Source organism: Rattus rattus, chromosome 3 (assembly GCF_011064425.1).
Source record: "Rattus rattus isolate New Zealand chromosome 3, Rrattus_CSIRO_v1, whole genome shotgun sequence".
Taxonomy (NCBI): domain Eukaryota; kingdom Metazoa; phylum Chordata; class Mammalia; order Rodentia; family Muridae; genus Rattus; species Rattus rattus.
Genome location: NC_046156.1, coordinates 63340641 through 63359231, shown reverse-complemented (window position 1 = coordinate 63359231; position 18591 = coordinate 63340641). Strand labels below are relative to the sequence as shown.

General features: G+C 42.9%; 1 protein-coding gene across 1 annotated transcript in view; it reads left to right on the top strand.

Moving 5' to 3' along the window:
• The first annotated feature begins 11124 nt into the window (after nt 1–11124).
• Nucleotides 11125–18591, top strand: part of Gatad2b (GATA zinc finger domain containing 2B) — a 75532-nt gene continuing 68065 nt past the window's right edge. Inside the window, exon 1 of the mRNA XM_032897872.1 lies at nt 11125–11289. The gene's annotated coding sequence lies outside the window, so the exon portion shown is untranslated. The remainder of the gene's footprint in view (nt 11290–18591) is intronic.

Genomic DNA, 18591 nt, shown 5'->3' with positions numbered 1-18591 from the left:
GGTGAGACTCTATCTTTGAAAAATATTTCTAATTGTTAGGACCTTGAAACAAAGATTCTTTCTCACCTTGTCCTGAGGATGCTTTTTTTTTTTTTTTTTTTTAATTTTTTCTTTTTTTCGAGCTGGGGACCGAACTCAGGGCCTTGCGCTTGCCAGGCAAGCGCTTTACCACTGAGCTAAATCCCCAACCCCCCTGAGGATGCTTTTTTAGTATCCCAAAGGAGTAAAGAAGGAATCAAGGGATTTCAGAAATTCTTTTTTGCCAGGAAGTGGTGGTATACACTTTTAATTCTAGTTCTCAGGAGTCAGAAGCAGGGGGAATCTCTGAGTTCGAGACCAGTCTAGTCTATAAATTGAGTTCCAGGACAACAAGAGGTACACAGAGGAACCCTGTGTGTGTGTGTGTGTGTGTGTGTGTGTGTGTGTGTGTGTGTGTGTGTGTGTGTTGCAGGTGATCAACTCTAGGGTCTTATACATACTAGACAAACATATTCACCCTATTTTAAACCTGAGCTACATCCCAGCTGTTCATCTGCTTCCCCCCCCATAGTAGAGTTCAAGCCCAGAGTTCTGAATGCTATGCAAATACTCTACCACTCAACTATATCTCCAGTTTTCATGTGTCCTCTTAAAATAAGTTTCTGTTTATAGTGTGCCTAGCACTTCATTGAACTATAGCAAGATAGTTTTTAGAGCTCAGCCCCACCCCCACCGACCAAGAGTATAGAGTCTTACTGGTCTAGAGTACTCTTTCCTGGACCCAGGATGGCCTGAAACGTGCAACATGGTAAAAATGACCTTAACTTTTTGATGATATTACTTCTGTCACCAATAACTGGACTTACAAGTCCTCCATAGAAAACTACAGAGTTCCTCAGCTCCCAGCAGTACTGAGGCCTAGAGAGCTGTATTGATGGCTAAGATATGCCCAGATTACCTGACTCAACTTCCCTTTCCAGATTCTGGAGTATTCAGGCTGCAGGGTAAAAGATTTGAAGTGCATCTTTGTCTATTGCGAGTCAGACAAGTTCTGCTGAGTCTAAGCTTATGTGGATGAGGATTGTTCATCTTTGTTTCTTTGTGCTTTGAGTTAAGGTTTCTCTGTGTAACAGCCCTGGCAGTCAATCTTTAGAGCAGGCTGGCCTCGAACTCACAGAGATCTTCTTGGTTCTGCCTCCTGAGTGTTAGGATTAAAGTCCTGGGTCACCACACCTGCAATGTTTGTCATTTAAAGAACAATTCTATAATTGTTGTGAAAGCTGGACCTGGTTGTACAGACTTGTACTATGAGCTATTCCAAAGGCTGGGTAGGAGGATTACAAGTTTTTAAGGGCATCAGGCTAGTCTGGGTATCTTAGTATGGCTCTTTGTTTCAAATAAAGTAAAACCACAAAACAACTTTAAAGAGGGCTATGGTATAGTTTAGTAGTTTAATCTGTAACAGATAATCTATAGGAAATGCTAAGTGTGATAAAATATGTTGGTGTCTTGGGATGGAGAGATGGCTCAGTGACTCAGAACACTTGCTGCTTTTACAGAAGACCCAGGTTTGGTTCTCGGCATCCACATGGTAGCTCATAATCATGATCCAGGGGATCTAGTTCCAGAGGAACTGACCCTCTCTTCTGACTTCCTTGGGCACCATATATAGTGCAAATACAAACATGCCGAGAAGACACTTACAACATAAACTTTTTTATTTTTTTTTCTTTTTTCTTTTTTTCGGAGCTGAGGACCGAACCCAGGGCCTTGCGCTTGCTTGGCAAGCGCTCTACCACTGAGCTAAATCCCCAACCCCATAAACTTTTTTTAAAAAGTATATATATATATATAAAATAAGTTTTTTTTAGATGAAAAAATGTTGGTTTCGGGGCATAAAGCTGGCTCAGTGGTTAAGAATGTTCCTGTCTTCTAGAGGATCTGAGATCAGTTTCTAGCATCCATATCAGGTGATTCACCACTTCCTCTAACTCCAGCTTTAGAGGATCCAATAACCCACTCTGGGACTCTGAGAGTGCCTAGCACTCACACATGAACATAACTACAAAATGACAGGTACAGATTTTTTTTTTTTAAATTGTATGTATATGAGTGCTCTATCTGCATGTACACCTGCCTGCCAGAAGAGGGCATCAGATCTCATCGAGGATGGCTATGAGCGACCATGTGGTTACCTGGAACTGAAGGGAGGACCCCTGGAAGAGCAGTCAGTGCTCTTAACCATTGAGCCATCTCTCCAGCCCCATACACCAATACACACAGCTGGTGTGTCAGCTGAGGGTCTCTGTGAATTCAAGGCCAGTCTGGTCTACATAGTGAGTTCCCAGGAGCACACATTTATAGTGAGATCCTGTTTTAAAGTCTACAACAGAGTCTCTCTGGGTCTATAATCCACACTTAAAGGTAGGCCCCAGGCCCAACCAATACAAAATGAATTCACTTATATTTTTGAAGTTTTTTTTTTTTTTTTCCTCCTTGTAATGCTTTATCTGGTTTTTTTTTTTTTTTTTTTTTTTTTTTGGTTTTTCTGGAACTCCTTTTTTAGACCAGGTTGGTTTTGAAAAAAAAAATCCGCTTGTCATTGCTTCTCAAGTGATGGGATTAAAGGTATGTGCCACCATGCCTGGCTGTTGGTCATTTTTATTTTACACTTATATCTTTTTTTTTTAAGTCTTTTTTTTTTTTTTTTTTCCCAGAGCTGGGGGACTGAACCCAGGGCCTTGCGCCTAGGCAGGCGCCTACCACTGAGCTAAATCCACAACCCCCCAGGTTTATTTACTTTATATATGTGAGTGCACTGTCACTGTCTTCAGACACACCAGAAGAGGGCATCAGATCCCATTACAGATGGTTGTGAGCCACCATGTGGTTGCTGGGAATTGAACTCAGGACCTCCAGGAAGAGCAGTCAGTGCTCTTAACCACTGAGCCACCGCCTCCAGCCCATCTCTTTTGTTTATGTTATAGTTTCCAATTCTGTGTCGGTGTTTTTCTGGGGTTTCTGTGAGGGAGTGTGTTTGTTTCTGTGTCTATGTTTCTAGTTTTCCTTTGGCTCTTTCCTCTTTGGGTTTGGTCCTGTTGTTTTTAATTTTAGATGCCTGTTTTCTAATGAAAAGAAAGACTGTGGATCTGGGTGGGTAGGAAGGATCTTGGAGGAGTTGGGGGAGGGGAAATCATGATTAGAATATATTGTGTGAAAAAAAATAATTTCAATTTAAAAAAAGTTGGTTTCACAAAGAAAACAGCTGGGTACTGGGGAAGCCGGGTCAGAAAGTGACAAGTTCAAAGCCAACCAGGGGTATATAAGGAGATTAGAAACAAAAACTGAAAAAAAATCAAACCAAATCAAAGCCAGAGTTTGTACAGGACAAAATTCATGTCCACTACAACTACAGTCGTGGCCATCAAAATGGTGGTCTCCTTCGGTTTCCTTCCTTAGAGCTTGACTGCTTCTAACAGAAGGCCCATGGCCTGGCTTTATTTTGTTGGAGGGCATTCGCTTAGTGCTTATGCTCCCTTTTCAGGTTAGTATTGTGTTGTACCATGTTTCACATAATTTTTTAATTTTTTTAATTAATTTTTATGTATATGAGTACACTGTAGCTGTTCAGACACACCAGAAGAGGGCATCAGATCTCATTACAGATGGTTGTGAGCCACCATGTGGTGGCTGGGAATTGAACTCAGGTCCTCTGGAAGAGCAGTCAGTGCTCTTAACTGCTGAGCCCCATAATTTTTTTTTTTCGGTTGTCAAGTCAAAGTTGCTCTGTATAGTCCTGGCTGGCTTGAACTCACCTTGAAGACCAGTTTGGCCTTGAACTTAGAGATCTGCCTGCTTCTGCCTCCTGAGTGCTTGAAGTAAAAAGTCAGGCACCACCACTGCCCAGCCGCATGCTTTCTCATAGCCTTGTAAGAATGGCTGTCGCTGGTCTTTATGACTTCTTTTTCCCACCCTTTTTGTCCTCCTGTTTCATCACTAGATAGGGAAGAAGGATAGGGGCCAGAGAGAGAGAAACCCTTGAATCTAATTTCCTTTTGTTTCCTCTTTGAGCATGACTAATAAACAGCAATCCCCTGCCCCCAGATAAACAGTAACCACCAACCTTACGGCTTAGGGTCCAAACATTCATGGACCCTCTGGAAACTTTCCAGAATTCCAGATGTCACACAACTTCAGAAACTGTCTGCAGCTGGGGAAATCACACCTCTGCTGGAGCATGAGGCAAATCATAGACAGCTGCCCCACATCCTTCCACCTGGGATTAAAATGAAAGCACATTCTTATTTATTTATTTATTTTGTTAAAGAAGCCAAAATTTCAGAATTCTCACTACATTTCCCACTTCTCTTTAGGCCATTAATTGTGCTGTGTATGGTTGGAAATTATAAACAGACATTTCTGATAAAATAAGAGCTTTTCGGGTCAGTGGCCAAGGTTTTCAGGAGACCTCTCCTGCTCTTTTTCTGGAGTGGTTTTACCTTTGATGTAGGGGAACAGTGGCACTTGAACAATCCTATCACCTGCGTTAAATTGCGTCTTTTTTTTTTTTTTTTTTTTTTTTTTACATAGGCCATAATTTTAGTTTCTCCTTTGAAATCGTCTATAATTCTTGGATGCACAATGAGTCCTTGGGAAGTCAATCCATTCCTTCCCAGCATCATCCCTCTGTCTCTGAGGGCAAGGACCATAAACTCCAGTAGTTGTTTTATAACACTGAATTTTTGGAGGTTGAGATGGTTACCTGTGTCGGAGTCTCAAGCCATGCTGCCTATAGCAGCATGTATTAAATCTCTATGCCCCGGGGAGGGTTTTGGTCTGTGTGCCACTCCTTGGCAGAAAGGACTTTTACTTTTTGTTGCTAGGAGTGGGGGTGGGGGCTCAGGCTTCAGATAGGACTCCAAGGCCATTTCCTGATACAAAATAAAATCTCTTTTTGACCTACATTCATTGGGCTAATGGGACCCCTTGCAATAGGACCTGCACACCCTTGGAAGCCTGGGCATTCTCTCTGCTTCATATTTAGAAACTCTATTGCTTTTACAGATACCTTGTTCACAATTTTGTTGCAAATGACCATATTTCCTGAAATTGAAGCACTGGGCGTTTTGATATCAGAGATCTTTAGCTAGAGCTTGACTTATGATATTAACAGGGTACACATTAGAACCAATATCCGTTATATCTCTTATCCACTAGTCGGTAAGTGCTGCTCCTGACTTTAATGGTCTGATAACTTTTTTACATTTGGTATTTGCGTTTTCATGAGTCAAGGTCTTTATCGATACCTGTCTTTTGTTAGAGTCTGATACAACTTTGTTCTCAGCTGAGATTAATTTTTTTAAAGATTTATTTATTTATTATATATAAGTACACTGTAGCTGTTCAGACACACCAGAAGAGGGCATCGGATCTCATTACAGATGGTTGTGAGCCACCATGTGGTTGCTGGGATTTGAACTCAGGACCTTTGGAAGAGCAGTCAGTGCTCTTAACCACTGAGTCATCTCTCCAGCCCCAGATTAATTTCTGTTTAAAAAAAAAAATCAGTGAAAGCGTCTCCAGAGCCTTACATAATCTTTGTAAACAAGGTGGATTTTCGCCCTAGACTCAACTTTGTCCCAAGCTCTTAAAGCCGCTAAACGTTGTTCTACAGTAAACCTACAGTTGTACAGCATATGCTTGCTAATGAGACAAGATTATGAAGAGAAAGGATGGTGTCCTATAGAAATGATCTATCTAAGGAACTTTAAAAAGCCCATGGTTGGGGTTGGGGATTTAGCTCAGTGGTAGAGTGCTTGCCTAGCAAGCGCAAGGCCCTGGGTTCGGTCCCCAGCTCCGGGGAAAAAAAAAACCAAAAACAAAAAAAACAAAAACCCATGGTTTCATATAGAATGCACTTGCTTTATATGGCAAATTCTAAATAACTGGGTTACTCAGCACAGAATTACCGCCAAGACTGGAAGGGATTGGTGACAGCTGTGGTGACGCCGGTGCACAGTTGCAGGGGTTAGCATGGTGGAGGGAAGAAGCTGTGAACTGAACAGCAGAAAGAGCGAGGGGAATGAATAAAGTCAAAGACCAGTTGCTGGGTGAAGGGTGGTACACTGATCTACAAGAACAGATGCCATTTCTGTTGCAATGAAACCTTTCTTTTGAAATGGCCTCTTCCATCACAGCTTGTCCTCCCACTTTTCAGCTTTTCTGTGACCCGGCCGCCCTCCAGTGAAGTTTCTTTCCCTCTCTTTTCCTGCAGGAAACTCCTGCTCTCGGGATTGAGCCTTTTTGTTCTGTTGGGTGCTTCTTGCTTCTTAAGTGTTTCCACCTCTGCCCATAACCTCTCAAGAGATGCACCTCAGACTCTGCAACCCTTCAGAAAAGTCCCTTTCATTTTCCCAGTTCCGCCTTTTGTTTGTTTGTTTCTCAGGCCCTCTATTTCCACCTCCATTTTTTTCAACTGCTTAGCCAGTCTTTCAACCTTTCTTTTGAAACAAAATCTATGAAGAAAAAGCAGAAAATTCCATCTGGGAGCAAAGTAGGGGATATCCCAGAGGCAGCTGCTGCAGTAAACATTTCACTGCCTCTCGAAAGAAAACCATTCCTTTGTCCTCTGCTGTTTCCTTTACTGCATTTGAAATCAAATTTCAGGGGTTGGGGATTTAGCTCAGTGGTAGAGCACTTGCCTAGCAAGCGCAAGGCCCTGGGTTCGGTCCCCAGCTCGGAAAAAAAGAAAAGAAAAAAAAGAAATCAAACTTCCCATTTTTATCCTTAACTTTTGAGCCCTGTCTTGAAGCTCCACTTCTAAGTGGACTTTGCTACTTTGTGGTTTCTTCTTTTTCTTACCCTTTAGCTCCTCCCCCTTCTATCTCCTATCACTAGATAGGAAAGAAAGAAGCATAGTCCTTCAATCTGTTTTTTTTTCTTTGTGTTTCATCTCTGAGCATAACTGCTGACAAATAGCAACTAAACTCCCCACCCCACCCCCCATCCTCCCAATCACCGGTACCTTCCAATCTTGCCTCTCAGGGCTCTAGAATTTATAGACTCTCTGAAAAGTTCCTAGAATTCCAAATGTCACACAGTCACAGGAATTATCTGCAGCTGGCAAAACCACAACTCCGTTGGAGCACGAGGCAAATCATAGTCAGCTGCTGTGGACAGTCTGACACAGCTCCACATCCCACACCTGGGATTAAAACGAAATCACAGTCCTAGATTTCTTTTCCCCAAAGAAACCCAAATTCCATAATTCTCACTACAGATGGCCCTTTAGACAGCTGAGGAGGTTTGCACTGTTGATGGACAAAGCTTCAGTCAAGAATTTCTGTGTAAGAGCATCAGTGGCTTTGTCTCATTCACCGCCACACCCACCACCACACAACAGAGGAGGTGCCTGGTTGAGTGTCTTGTAGGGCTTCTTTAACAGCAAACACAAGGTCTATACTGCGTGCTTTATCACATGGCCAGTGACTCAAGAGAGTCAGCAAAAGCTGAAGCTGATGGAGGCAGAATGTAAACAAGCTGAATTCAGAGCTAAAATTGTGAAATCATTGGAACATGAGGGAAATTCTTAGAGTTATTTAATATATATATCAAGTACTATATTTTTTTTATAAAGGTTTACTTTGTGTGTATGGATGTTTTGCCTGCATGTGTGTGTCTGTGTACCACTTGTGTGCCTGGTGCCTGAGGAGGAGGCCAGAAGAGGGCATCTAATTCCTGGATTACTGATCATCTTGAGCCACTGCATGGGTTCTAGGAGGTTGGTCATCTTGAAGGAAAACCAGTGTTTTTTTTTTTTTTTTTTTTTGGAGCTGGGGACCAACCCAGGGCCTTATGCGTTTGCCTAGGCAAGTGCTCTACCACTGAGCTAAATCCCCAACCCCAAAAACCAGTGTTTTTTTAACTGCTGAGCCATCATTTCTCCAACCCCAAATACTACATCCTTGCTCTTGGCTTAGCCCAGAAAATTAAAGATCTGTTATTTTATAATCCCAATAATAAGCTTATGAGTCATACTCAGCACTCTCCTTGTACCCTTGCGCAAACAAGGGGATAGATTAAAAAGTAATCTGCGTGGGGTTGGGGATTTAGCTCAGTGGTAGAGTGCTTGCCTAGCAAGCGCAAGGCCCTGGGTTCAGTCCCCAGCTCCGGAAAAAAAAAAAAAGTAATCTGCACACATCCGACAATCACAGAACTGGTTACGTTCAGAGCCAAGATCTAAACCTAGTACTTCAACTCAGGGTCGTGTTATTTATGTGGACACAATACTAAAATGGAAACAGGTTTTTGTTTGTTTGTTTAACCTTATAATACAAATTAAGAATGTGGTCCAGGTGTGGTGACTCAGCATTGTAATCTCAATACTTATGAGGCTGAGGCACAAGGATTGTCACAAGTTCAAGGCCATGTTAGACCACAGAGTGAAATCTGGTTTATAGAAAGATGGCTCAGAAGGTCAAGGCACTTGGCTGTGAAGTCTGGCAACCTCACATTCCATTCCTGGGATCCATATAGTGGGGAGAGGAAATTGACTCCTGTAAATTGTTCCTTTCCTCCATACGTGGGACACAGCACACGGACCCATATACATACACACATATATAAGAAACGAATAAGTAAGTAAATGGAGGACTGTGGAGATGGCTCAATTGGTGTTTGCTGTGCCAAGTATGAGTACCTAAATCCTGGTTCCCAGCATGCACCTGAAAACCTGGGCATGTATGCACCTGTAATCCTCGAGCTGGGGAGGAGGAGACAGGAGGATTCCTAGAGCTCGTTACTGTCCGTCTCACTCTCCAAACTCTGGGTTCATTGACAAACTCTGTCTTTAAAATAAGGTGGAGAACAACGGGGGAAGATACCCAATGACCTCTGACCTCTATAGATGCATAGGTGCACACATAACAATTTGTACTCGTGTATTTGCCAGCTCTGGGTGAGTTTCTGATCTATCCTTTTTATTTTCTTCCTACATTATCTTCATGTGGCTATGTTCTCCATCTTCATTCTTTGTTGGGTTTTTTTTTTTTTTTTTTTAAGACAGTTTCTGGTGTTTGGGGCTTTAGCTCAGTGGTAGAGCACTTGCCTAGCAAGCGCAAGGCCCTGGGTTCGGTCCCCAGCTCCAAAAAAAAAAAAAAAAAAGACAGTGTTTCTGTGTATCCCTGGCCATCTTGGATTCACTCTGTAGATCATGCTGGCCTTGAAGTAAGGGGATTCACCTTCCTCTGCCTCCCAAGTGTTGGGATTAAAGGCATGCACAGCCATGCCCGGCTCTCCATCATAATTATTAACAATTATTAACTTTATTTGCAGTATTGAGTTTTGAACATGCTAACTAGTATCTATAGTATTCTCAGCCATTTTCTTTAGTCCAACTTAAAAAAAAAATTAAAGAATTTTTAGGTATTTGGTTTTCCAGAGGTCCTGAGTTCAGTTCCCAGCAACCACAGGGTGACTCACAACCATCTGTAATGGGATCCGATGCCCTCTTCTGGTGTGTCTGAAAAAATAGCTACAGTGTACACATATAAATAAAATAAATTAAAAAAAATGTGTTTTCCTTGCATGAATGTGTAGGTACTGCATGAGTGTCTGGAAGTCAGAGAAGGGCTATGGACCCCTTGAACTGGAATTACAAATAATTGTGAACCACCATATGGGTCCTGGGAATAGAACCTGGGTCCTCTGAGGAGCAACAAGTGCTTAATTATTGAGCCATCTCTTCAGCCTCCATTTAAGGAAACCTAAAATATCTTCATCTCTAGCCTAGGCTAACCCAGAACCTCAGCATTCTTGTGGTGGAGTTACATTTGTGTATCATTACATCGGGCTTCCAATTATTTCCATAGTGATTTGAAAAATGTCTTCTTTACTGTCTGGCACTAGTTATTTCTCACTTTTAACCGTTGCTTGGTTGCTCGCTGTCTGCCTTTGGCAAATTGCTTAATCTCTCTGACCCTGTTCCTTAATACGCATGTAACTTTGTCTTTTAATCTATACCTCATTTTCCTCATCTGTAAGATAGGATGACCAGTACCTACCTCATAAAGAATAAGAATTCATCTAAAGCTCTCAGCACAGTGCCATGAACAGTTTTTGTTCCCCTAAATGTTATTGTTCTTTCAATGGTTTTTTGTTTTTGTTTTTTGTTTTTGTTTTTGTTTTTTTTTTGTGATAAATAGTTCTCATCTTTAGGGCGCTCAGAAAGAAACGTGAATGTAGGCGGGCCTAACTGCTTCGAGGAAGTAGGAGGTAGCCAGGCTAGCAAAAGAAGCTGGGCCTTGACTTGGCTAGTGCAATAGGGTGGGGTGGGAAGCGGTTTCCTCACTGGGAACAGAAAAAGACCAGATCCCAGAGAATACACTATGAACACCATAAATTCAGTAAATTTAGCTAATTGGTTTTTTTTTTTTTCTTTCTGTTATTATGATACAGTCAAGAAAGGACCGATCAGAAGTAAATTAACACAGGAGCCCCAAGGCCTTCGGTAGAACGGGGCAGGCCACACCCCAGAGAGACAAGGCCCGAGCCCCTAAAGCTAGTTCTGTCCTTAAATTCATGGACTCTGTGGCGGTGAAACACCACCCACCCAAACATAGAGCCCAGCGCCGTTCTCAGTCTCCATCTTTAGACGTGAAAGAATGAGAGCCTGCCAAAGGAGAATCACAGATTTGAGAGACTAGGTGGTACGGCGGCTGCCAGGGGACCAAAACGTCTACAAGGTAAAGCTGCAGCCTAAAGCGATTTTTTGACCCCCGACACTTAATGGGCTGTCGAAGACCCGGATGTGTCTGGGACTGGCCGAGGTACCCATTAACGCGCCCCCGCTAGACCATCCCCCTTCTCCATTTATGATTGGATTTTCTTGACGCCAATCACTACCTCTCCAGCCACCCACTCCTCAAGGGTGGGGTGAAGTCTCGGTATCCCGCTTTCTATTGGTAGGAGGAAGAAGAGGAGGGCGGGTAGCCGGCTAAGTTCCTCCAATGGCCGTCGTGGCGTGTGGTTAAGGCGGAGTCAAGGCGCTTGGCAGCTGCCCAATCAGCGTCCTTGTTTGTGTGGTGCCGCCGCCGCCGGTGCAGCCGCCGCCGCCGCTGCTGCCCCTGTCTGTACCGCAGTGTCTGCTCCGCCCGCCCGCCCTCCCCGACCCGGCCCGCCCCCTCCCCCACCCCCGCTCCTGGACCCGCCAGTGGGGTCTGGATCCCACTGTGCCGTCGCCGCCTCCTTTTTCGACGCCTTCACGGCCACCAGAAGAGGCGACCTGGTCGGGAGTTCCGCCGCCGCTGCCAGGTGAGGATCTCTGGCCTAGGCCAGCCTGGCCGCCAGCCCGCCAGCCCGCCCGGGGGCGGTGAGGAGCGACGGAGGGAGCGAGGCTGCGAGAAGGCGGCGGTGGGGGAGGGGAAAGGTGGAGGGCGGGGGGAGGGGAAGCGCCCGCGAGCCGACGCCCGCCCGCGCGCCCCCGCCTGGCGTCCCCTCCCCCAGCCCGGCCCGCGCGCCCCCGCCTCGCGCTCCCCTTCACCTCTTCCCCTCCCCCCTGCGCGCGCGCCCTGGTCTTTCACTTAGGCCTCGCGCGACCCGGCTGGTGTCCCTTCGAATCTTCTTTTTACTCTCGCTCCCCTCCCTCGCTCCCCGTTTCCCTCGCCATCCCCCTTTTACTCAATACCTCATGCCCGCCATGCTCCCCTCTTCTTCGGAGCGTCCTCCTCTCTGTGTTTTTAACTCTCCGCCCCCAGTAGTGCCCTCGGGGTGCGGGGGCCGCTCCCTGCACTGAGTCTGTGTTTGACGGCGGATAAGACGGAAAGGGGGTCCTTAAGGGTGGAGGAAGCATTGGATAATTATCTTTATTTGGGGGGACAGGATCAGGAGTGCAGAACCTTACCCCTTTATTTCGTCGTCCACCGTTCCCTTGCCCTCCGTAAGAAAAGGGAATTGTCTTGACTTGCGTGGGTTACTTACCTTGTATAGCAACTAAACCACCCATTTTCTCAGCTGGGCTTCTGGGACACACTGGATCTGTTTGCCAGTTCACTTCTTGAGGGTTGATGGAACTAGAACTTACCCTTCCCGATCTCATCAGGACTTAAGAGTACTTTTGCCTCTTTGGGCTCAGTTACCTGAAGGAGCTAGTTACTCCTGTGAATGAAGAGATTTAGGTGTTAATTGCTGTCCCGGAGAATCGTCCCCGCTCTATAAAGGTATGGTGCCCTCTTTGAGTTCGTCCTTACCACTAAATTCCCTCCAAACACAAGATGTTCCTTCATAAGGACTGACCCTGAGATGGAGGTGGAGGAATTACTGGTGGGTGGTAGGTAGCGTGTGGATGCTGAAGTTAGCGGTGTTTCCCTGTTCTCTTCTGGAGAGTAAGGTAGCATCCTGAGCAGCAGTGTTCTCATCTGGTAATTGATTACTTGAAGGGCTTTTGTGTGTGTGCTTCTGAGGTGGGAATAATATAAATTAAATACTCTTTTAGCAAAAAGAGGCATCGTTCTCATGTCTACCCAGCAAGATTTGAAATAGTGCTTGAAGTTGGAGTAAAAGTAGGTTTGATTCATGTGGATTGGAGAAGAGCTGCTACTTTTTTGTAGTCTTTTGGAACAGTTCCTTTTCCAGAAATTTATAAGTTGAATAAACACAGATGAATGTGGCACAAAGTAAGAAATCTTCCCCTCCCACCTCTGTCTTCCAACCATCTTATCCTTCCTACAGCCACTACTGAAGTTTTTTGGCCTCTGTATAGGGTCTGTAAGTTGTTGTTTATCCTGTTTAAGGGTTGAGTGGTTTCTTTATTGCTTTTTCTTTGATACGTGGACTTACATTCTTTCTCGAAGTCTGATGATCACTTTGATTTGTGTTTTTGGTGCAGAAGTCTTGAGAATTGTCCTAAAAGGGGGCTGGAGAGATGGCTCAGGTTGAGTACTGACTGCTCTTCCAGAGGACTCAGGTTCAATTCCCAGTACCCACAGGGCTGTCTAAAACTGTCTATAATTCTAGTTCCAGGGGATCTGACACCCTGGGGATGGGGGAAGAGAGAGAATATTGTTTTAGAGCACTAGCAGTTGTGTGTGTGCTTGATTGGTAAGGAGGCAGTTTCTGGTGATATTGAAGATAGTAGTGTGGCTGGGTTAAGCTCGTTTTGAGGGAAGGAAGATATATCTGTTGGAAATGTAACACTATGGATGCTGGGCTGGGTCAGCCTGGGGTTTTTGAGGAGATAGGTTTGTAAATAGTCTATGGTGACTATTGGTCCAATATGATTGATAGACTTTTCAATCTGGGGGCAGTGAAAGTTATGGAAGAGGTAGGTATTAGCGAGAATCAGAAGCCTGAACATGTAGGTTGAATGACCTAGTTTGAGAAGAGATGAGGTTTATATAGACTTTTATGCTACCTATTCTTTAGTTGAGAACATTTTTAATGAGGTGAGAGTGACTTGTGCTTGACATCAGTATCCATCTTTATGGCACTGTGGTTTGCTTCCCCTGACTATGTCATGTCTGTTAACTTCCTGTTTATAGATACAGTCTCAACAGGAGAATAGAAGCTAGGTTAAATACTTGTCTAGAAACAAAGTTATCCTGGTTTCCTTCCTGATCAGCCTTTCAAATATAAATCCTGGCAGTAATTTAAACTGTGTTTAGCATAGGGGCACAGGGAGAGAGTTGTGAGGAATTTTTTTCCAGCCCTCACAGCCCTACAGTACTTTGTAAAGTGTGTGTTCTCTAGGATCATGATTGAAATCCCAACACTTGGGAAATTGAGAGAGGATTCTTTGAATTTGAGGCAGTGTAGACTATATAGTGAGTTCAAGATAGCTAGAGCTAAAACAACTAAAACCCCACCCCTCACCCCCCAAAAACAACAACAACAAAAACTGGTACTGACCTTTCATCCTGAGCTGGGGATCAGGAGTTCAAGGTCATCTTCTGTTTTCTATCACTTTTGAGCTCTCCTACCCCCCCTCAAAAAAAAATGGCCTGTGTGTTTTCCTTCTTTGTTGTGGGTGGTGGAGTCTCTCTGTAACTTTCTCTTGGTTCCAGTAGGCCTACTGGATGCTCTAGATTGGGCCCGGCTAAGAGTACAGTTGCAGCCCGGTGGTGGTGGTGGTGGTGGTGGTGAAGAAACGCCTTTTATCCCAGCACTCAGTAGGTAGAAGCAGGTGGAGTTTGAGGCCAGTCTGATCTTCAGAGCAAGTTCAGAACAACCACAGTTATACAGAGAAACCCTGTTTTGAAATAAAGGGGATTTAAAAAAGTTTGAAAGTTGAAGAGGTGTCATTGTGCTCTGAAAGGCTAATATCTCAGGATTCCCTTGTCTTTTTTTTTTTTTTTTCTTTGAGGTAAGAGTTTCTCTACGCAGCTCTGGCCATCATTGAATTGGCTCTATAGACCAGGCTGTCCTAGAACTCACATCCATCTGCCTCTGCCTCCTGAGTGCTGGCTAGGGTTAAAGGTGTGTTCCAGCACTCTTGGCTCTCCTTGTTTTAAGCAGTGACCTATGTTGTTTGCCAAGCAGACCTCTTTCGTCCATTTACCTGATTTTTCCCTTCTCCCTAAGCTGTGTAGGGAGACAGCAGCTGCACTGTGCTGCACTCTGGAGCATATTCTCTGTTAGCCCCCTGTTTAGGGGACCAGCTAACAAGCAGCCCTTCTGCACTTAGCTTAGGAGGTTCATGTTGCTTGGCGTATTGAGAAAAGTCAAAACAGTTTTGGTTGATGAGAACAATTGCTAGGGAAATCATAAAATTGATCCATAAGAGGGTTCAAAGGACTTTGTTTCCTAGACCTTTGCAGGATTTACAGCCCAGTGTCCTTAGATGTCAGTGTACAATATGAGGCATTTTGTGAGGCACATTGGAAGGAAAGGAGAAAAAAAATACACACCTAGATTGATTCCACCTTTAGTTCTAGCATAAAACTGTCCACCTGCTTTATTGCTTGGGGGAAATCCCACCAACATGATGCCATACAGTTGCAGATCAATTAATTTTGGCCAAGTATGAAAAAAGAATTTGTTTTTGTGAAAAAGAATGGCTTTGGGGGAGAAAGTATCTATTTTTGCTTATTTCCGTAGTCTGAAGGTTTTTCTATACATTGTTTGGGGGACTTTTGCCAATTTCAGTTGGTGAAGTAGGGATCCTTTTCTCAGTGTAATAGTGACAAAAGCCTCTGCAGTTAGGTCTAGATAGGAAGTGAATCTTTTCTGTATCTTTTACCTTCTCTTTGGTAGATTCATAAAATGCTTCAATGCTACCTGAGTTCCTAGAATAGGAGAGGAATGACACATGGTCATTAAGGTCTTATAAGTTGGCTCTGTGATATGTAGTGCTTTCCACAGAATACCTTAAATTGCAATTGCCTTGAATTACCCACAACTGGCCAGAAACTTCAAGAGTTTGGCATTATAATAGCAAGAGTTAACAGGTGCGCACCATACATAATTTTTAGATAATTCATGAAATTATTACTTGACTAATCCTAACAGACTTACTACTTTAAGATTTCTGATCAAAGTACTTTGAGGTACTGGGATTACAGAAATGAGCTTTTGTGTCTGGCTAAATGTCATCTTTTCAATGAGGCCTTATTTCTACCATTTATTTTTATGTATTTATGTGGACTATGCATGCCTGGTATCTGTGGAGGTCAGCAGACAGGAGTTACCATGAGGGTGATAGGAACTGACTGCAGGTTCTCTTGAACAGCTAGTGCTCAGCTAGTGTTGAGTTCTTACCTCAGCCCTAGATTTTGTGTGTGCGTGCATGTGTGTAAATGTCTTTACTTGCCGAGTCACCTTACTGTCCATCTGTCCATTAATCTATCCATTTATTTATTTATTGAGAAGGATCTCAGCTATCTTAGGCTGGCCTTAAACATACTGTGGAATTGAGGATGATTTTGAAGTTCTGATTCTCTTTCTTCTACTTCATAAATGCTGAAATACAGGCATTCATCACCACATCAAGTTTTCCTAACTCTTTAGAATCTTACCTTCAGCTCCCATCTATCCTTCACATCTAATAGTCTTCTCTTGCGCGCTCTCTCTCTCTGTTTCATGATACTTAACAACTTTTTTTAAAAAGATATATTTATTTATTTTATGTATAAGAGTACACTATAAATTCAGACACACCAGAAGAGGGCATCAGATCCCATTACAGATTGTTGGTTGTGAGTCACCATGTGGTTGCTGGGGACTGAATTCAGTACCTCTGGAAGAGCAGCAGTCAGTGCTTTTTTTTTTTTTTTTTTTTTTAAGATTTATTTATTAATTTATTATATATAAGTACACTATAGCTGTCTTCAGATACGCCAGAAGAGGGCATCGGATCTCTTTACAGATGGTTGTGAGCCACCATGTGGTTGCTGGGAATTGAACTCAGGACCTCTGGAAGAGCAGTCGGTGCTCTTAACCGCTGAGCTATCTCTCACAGCCCCAGTCAGCGCTCTTAACCGCTGAGCCATCTCTCCAGCCCCTGATACTTAACAACTTTAAAGCATTTACTTGTGCTGAGCAGTGGTGGCAAACCCTTCCCAGCACTTGGGAGGCAGAGGCTGGCGATCTCTGAATTTGAAGCCAGCCTGCTCTACAGAGTGAATTACAGGACAGCCAGGGCTGTTAAACCAATCATCATCATCATCATCATCATCATCATAAATTAAAAGAAAAGGAAAAAATTAAATTTATTGCTTGTTTTTCCTCTTGTGATAAAGGTTTTGGAGGTGTGGATTCATATTCATGGTATTTTGATATTTTGTTTAGTGCTTAATATAATTCCTGTCATATAGTTAATAGTCATATTTGTTATCAAATTGAAATATAGTCTCTTCCTAACTAAATGTAAACTTTTTTTTCTTTTTCTTTTTTTCGGAGCTGGGGACCGAACCCAGGGCCTTGCGCTTGCTAGGCAAGTGCTCTACCGCTGAGCTAAATCCCCAACCCCGTAAACTTCTTTTACAACAAAATAAGTGTGAAAATACAATATGGTATTGCAAAATGTTATACAATTTTATTTTATTTTAGAAAAGCTTGGGGGGTTGGGGATTTGGCTCAGTGGTAGAGCTAACAGGCAAGCACAAGGCCCTGGGTCTGGGTCCTCAGCTCCGAAAAAAAAAAAAGACAAAATAAAATCGATGAAAAATTAAATGTTTTAAAAAAAAAGGGCTGGAGAGATGGCTCAGCGGTTAAGAGCACCCAACTACTCTTCCAGAGGTCCTGAGTTAAAGTCTCAGCAACCACATGGTGGCTCACAACCATCTGTAAAGAGATCCGATGCCCTCTTGTGTATTTGAAGACAGCTACAGTGTACTTATATATAATAAATGAATAAATCTTAAAAAAACAAAAAAGAAAACCTTGTACACGTGTGCATGTGGTGCTCAGAGAGACTAGAAGAGATGTTTGCAGGTTTGACATACCCAAATGTGGGTACTGGGAACTGAATTCAGGTCCTCAGGAAAAACTGTACATGTACTTAACTACTGAGCCATCTCTAGTCTCTGTAAAATGTTTTGTAAACTTTAAAGAATTCTACAAATATGAGGGCTGGAGAGATGGCTCAGCAGTTAAGAGCACTGGTTGTTCTTCAGAGGACCCAGGTTCAGTTCCCAGCACTGGCATCTTACTGTCTGTAATTCTAGTCTAGGGAACATGAAATCACAGAAACATACATGCAGGCAAAACACCAAAGCACATAAAATAAAAATAAACAAGTTATTTTTTAAAAAAATATAAATGACAAAAAGATTGCTTCCCCATTGAAATAAGTAATTTTTAGTTACTTAGAATTATCTTTTTTTTTTTTTTTTTTAAAGATTTATTCATTTATTTTATATAAGTACACTGTATCTGTCTAAAAACACCAGAAAGGGAATCAGATTCTCTTTACAGATTTTTTTGAGACACCATGTGGTTGCTGGGAATTGAACTCAGGACCTCTGGAAGAGTAGTCGGGTGCTCTTAACCGCTGAGCCCTCTCTCCAGCCCATTTAGAATTATCTTTAAGTGTATTTATATATATTATTCCATTCTACCTAAAGGTAAACATAAACATATCTACTTTCATATTTTGTTGTTACTCCAAATATAACACTCCCATTGTTTCCCTTTTGTGAGTCACTGAGTCATCAAAGCCAGAAATGTGAGCATCATTGTCTATTCTTTTTTAAAATAATAATTTGTGGGCTGGAGAGACGGCTCAAGCGGTTAAGAGCACTGACTGCTCTTCCAGAGGTCCTGAGTTCAAATCCCAGCAACCACATGGTGGCTTACAACCATCTGTAATGAGATCTGATGCCCTCTTCTGGTGTGTCTGAAGACAGCTACAGTGTACTTATATATAGTAAATAAATAAATCTCTAAAATAATAATTTGTATGTATTCTTTGAGAATGTATGCAATGTAGTTTGTGTGTGTGTGTGCGCGCGCACGTGCGCATGTAGAGTCTGAATTTTTTTTAATTTTATTTAATCACTTTTTTACACTCCAGATTTTATCCCTCTCCCTTTTTTCTCTTAATTTTAAGTAATGTACTTTTATCATAATCACCTTCTATTTCCCCCCTCCAACTCCCTCTCTATTTTTTCTTTGATACAG